Source organism: Saccostrea echinata, unplaced genomic scaffold (genome assembly GCF_033153115.1).
Source record: "Saccostrea echinata isolate AGI-Se365-2 ecotype Australia unplaced genomic scaffold, CSIRO_AGI_Sech_v1 ptg000024l, whole genome shotgun sequence".
In the NCBI taxonomy this organism is placed as follows: domain Eukaryota; kingdom Metazoa; phylum Mollusca; class Bivalvia; order Ostreida; family Ostreidae; genus Saccostrea; species Saccostrea echinata.
In genome coordinates, this window is record NW_026889773.1 from 3,856,277 (window position 1) to 3,861,007 (window position 4,731).

Below are 4,731 nucleotides of genomic sequence, written 5' to 3' on the forward strand. Positions count from 1 at the left end.
ATAACAGTAGATAGGGTTGACTAAACATTAACACAGCCAAACCATTTGAAGAAGAAATAAAATATGTCTGAATTTAAGAAAAAGTATAATCTTGGTTAAATCTTTTTGAAGACTTGTTTCTGAGTTTCAGCAAACATGTATTTTACTTACTGTTTTAAAAGGTTTTATTACCTGTACAAATATATACTTTTTGTGCTAAGCGAAATGCAACATAGCGACTTTTAAATTAAAAAAAAAGAAAACTTAGTTCCTCTTAAATGGAAATTGGTCTATTTTTCACATGGCATGCTCAAAATGAGTAAATCTACACTTAAACAAAACTAGTATATAACAGGAGTCAAATCATTCATTAAATTTATCCCTCTTTTACCACTGTTATTAAAACACTACAGTTTCCAATTTGTATTTTGCATTTGTTCATAAATTGTAAGTGATGTTGGTTGATTAAATGGTTCATTTATTTTTTATATCAGTGTAAATTAGCAAATTTTTGAATTGATTAAACATCCCCCTTCTCGATTTGATCCCAAATTAAAGTTTTTAAGCCCTACAAAACAGCTGTCACGGAATTTTTGTCATATTTATGTTGAAGTTTTACTTTGGTAGTGAGATAGTTTTCCAGTCATGTGGAATTTTATTTCAACATGCAATAGATTGTTCTTCGGTATGTAGAAATCTTACTAAAAGAATTACTTATTCTAATTATTACTTTTGCTAAATATGCAAACCGGCAAAACAAAGAAAGTTTAAGGTAAATTGTATGATAGAAAATAATAAGACTCGGATTAGAATATGTGTTCGTTGAATTAAGGGATTTAAAAACTGGTCAATGATATGTCTTGAACATATTCTTGTCTTGAAAAGAATTTATTCTGGAAACGAAACAATTAGAAATAATATTAATTAGATTTGATAATGTTAATCATTAGATCCTCTTTTTGTAAATTTTCTAAAAGCAATTGTTTAGGATGAAATATGGAGATAAGGTACAGTAATGAATTTAACAATACGTTTATTAGGTACGTAATAAGTTCTAGGATAGTAAATGGGATGTAATTTTCTTGCTACTATGCTGGATATCTTTCATCTATTTTGCAGACAAATATTGCAGACTTTACTCAACTATTTAATATATTAAGAAACCTGTTGGGATTTATTTTGTACAGTTAATTTGCTGTCAATGGTGATTCTAGGACGAGCTCCACATTTTTACAGCGAAACACACCAGGAAAACTGTTTCCCTCGATCTCATTTGTCTGAGGGTGAGATGCCTGGGGCTCGTATGCGCACATTTAGAAATACCGGTCCCCTGACGTGCATCAGAGAATGCCTCTTAAGAAGAAGCTGTTTGTCAATCAGTTATAACACAGAAGGCTCCTGTTTTCTTCACTACGTCAGGACTAGTCCTGATAATCCTATTTATTTTGTAACAAGCACAGTTTGGCAGTATTTAGAGAAGCCAGGCATAAACGGAATGGTAAGCTCTGACTTAACTTTCAATTTTCTCAAACTAGATTGGTACATGTTGTTGTCGGTATATATAATTCTTTATATATGATATACTCTCTATTCTTATAATCCATTATATAAGTCTGCATGAAGCCCTCCACTCTTTAATGTTACACCCTCTTTTTTTATTCGACGAATTCTGTTATTTTATATGGTTAAATATAGTTTCATACAGTGCTTGTTTTAATGGTTTTAAGATTTGTAAATGAAGCCTTTATGGATTTTGATTTCGCTCTATTCGTGAGTATAATTCAGACATTATAGTTAACCTCAGCATTCTAATAATTGCTCAGTAGCCTTTTTCACAAAAATTCTTACGACTAAGATTAAAATTTGACAAGTTTGTAATTTTTTTGTTTAATGAGGAAATTTATTATTTTAGAAAAAATAATTCACAATATACTATCATGTAATTAAATATAAGATTTTTTGTAACCTGCTACAATTTAGGTACATACAGAAGAATTGGAACATTTTAGTCGTAAGATTTTTTGTGAAAAGGTCTACAGGTCTGTAAAGTCACGTTCGAATTGACCTCATCAAAAGTCAATTACTGTGTTATGTATAATATCCAGGTTTGGGGTAATTGAAATAAGTAATTCTAATTTACTGTATTTAAATACATTTTTTCAAAGTAATTGAAAGTATTTGTAATTGAGTTTGTTTTCAATTACAAGTAATTGAATGTATTTAAATACATTCCAAAAATGTCATGTATTTTTCAATTACATTTCAAGTACAGTTCAAATACTTCATTTTTCAAGCTACATATTAAAAAAGGTGTTTTATCATAATGCATACCAGTACTGGTTGGCATGAGTTTGTGTTTATTCAATAACTAAATGCTTTATAATGTTTATACAGCACAAACACTCTCACCAGGGCAATAAGAAAGGCCAAATTTGATTATGCTGCTTCAAAATATTCATGTAGATGTTCTTCAAAATTTTTGGAAATAAAACTAAAGTAATTGATATGTATTTAATTACATTCTTCAAAGTAATTGAGAGTAATTAATTACATTTGTTAAAATCGATGTAATTGTAATTGCAAGTAATTGACAAAATTATCAATGTATTTGAAAGTATTTAATTACATTTCAATGTAATTGACCCCATCCCTGATGATATCTATATTCTCTCCAACATTATGAAGGTTGTATGATAGACCATCAATCTATATGTATGTATGTGTGTTATACGTTCTATTATTATGTAGGTCTGTTTGATGTGCCCTTTATTATTTATGTAGACTTGTATCATATACTTTGTATTATTTAGATAGGTATATTTGATATTCTACCTATCTTATAAGTACATCTCTTTGATAAAATTTATATTCTTAATCTAAAACTGTATATGATTTCACACTGTACCCTCTATCCCCTCTATCCCCTGTCTAGGTAGATGTACACCCATGCAATGATACAATCTGTGGAGAGAACGAGAGATGTGAATTGTTACATGACAAATCTGTTTTCTGCAGTATAACTGGTAAGATACAACACGTGATGATACGTCATTGGAGAGAATGAGAGGTGTAAAGTGCATGTTTCTTGACAAATCTGTTTATGCCGTACAACCGTCACTAGTTGTAGACATAACCTACAATGAAACAATTTAAAGAAAGAATGAGAAATGTGAACTGTTACTTGAAAACTGTTTTCTGCTGATTATTTCTTTCAGTTGCTTCAAGAGCATGCAAGAGCATGTTTTAAATAGAAACAATCTTTAAATCGAGGAGGGCTATTGACAAATAAGTTGATGATACCTGAATATCAATAATATCGTTTAGTGTCAATATTTCTAAAATTCAAGGTCAATACACAGGCCTTCTTTTGGAAATACAGTCCGTCTTTAAGTCGAATGTTGACTGACGTCTTTCATACAAATTGGTAGGCCATTCATATGACATTGAACTGACTACGGTTTTCGTTTACCTGATCATGACAAGGCAACTATTACTACGAGGGTTATAAAGCTTAAGCTGTTCAAACCCAAATTATACTGTATTAATTTACTAAAACTTACTGAAAACATAGTTTATAAAAATTATAGATAATATCTTGTAAATTCTAATGTCCGTAATGATAATTTTTCAGGATAAGTTTTCTCATGAGATTTTTGAAGCTATAAAACTGCTACCTTTTATAGCACCTAATAATAACTGATCAAGATTCATTGATATCATTATATCTGATACCGATTTGTCTTGTTTTTTATCATGTATGTGTCACTTTATTTTCTAAAAATTTCATATTATTACAAAGTGTACTGTATAAATGCATTTTACGGCAATTTATATTTCAATCACTTACGCAGAATGCATCAAGCCTCCTACAGGCGTTTTCCGTTCTTGGAGAACGTACTCTACTAGTATCAGCACTATAGCTGTGGGTGATATCGGAGAGTTCTATTGCCTCCATGGTACATCGCTACAGGTAGCCACTTACAAATGTAAACAGGATGGTTCGTGGGGAATAACAGATATATCTCTGCCAAATATACACAAATGCAACAAAAGAGGCAAGTAAAACGAAGGCACTGTAACAAAACCACTAATACAATTGACAATGTATAGTAAAGCAGCACCTATATTTTTATTCTGATCCATTACTATTATTATCCATTGTGTAGACATCATTGAGTCTTAGTTAATAAATGCACTACTCTACGACGTCATCACATAAAAATTATTTAAAAACATCTCTTGGTAGTGAAAATGCTGCGACACAAAATGCTGTCACAAAAATAAACAAATTTTCGCATGAACCTTACCAAAATGTACACATTTTGTACAGAAGATCGAAGAATTTTCACCATTTCACGTTGACTACATGATTCTAGCATCATTTTCCTAGTATTTACGATATCGACAAAAATCATGTGTCAAAGTATGCGGCGTAGTGTTTCATTTTTGCATCTCTGTTGTTGAGGACGACAGAGAAAAAGGTTGATCGGCATTTCAAAACACTGTCTGTCTTTATTATTAGAAAAAAGCAATGAAAATAAATCAGCATATGTCTGATTCTTAAACATTATTTCCTTATGAATCACACCTAATATTCACTGTATATTCTTTTAAACTCTCATTTCATATATTTCTTTACATGAATTCTCGTCTTGTTTCATTTTCACTCAGCGTATATTTGATAAAAAACTATGACGTTATGGGTTACGTATTGAACCCCCTTGACAAAGACTTCGTTATTTATATCAGAAA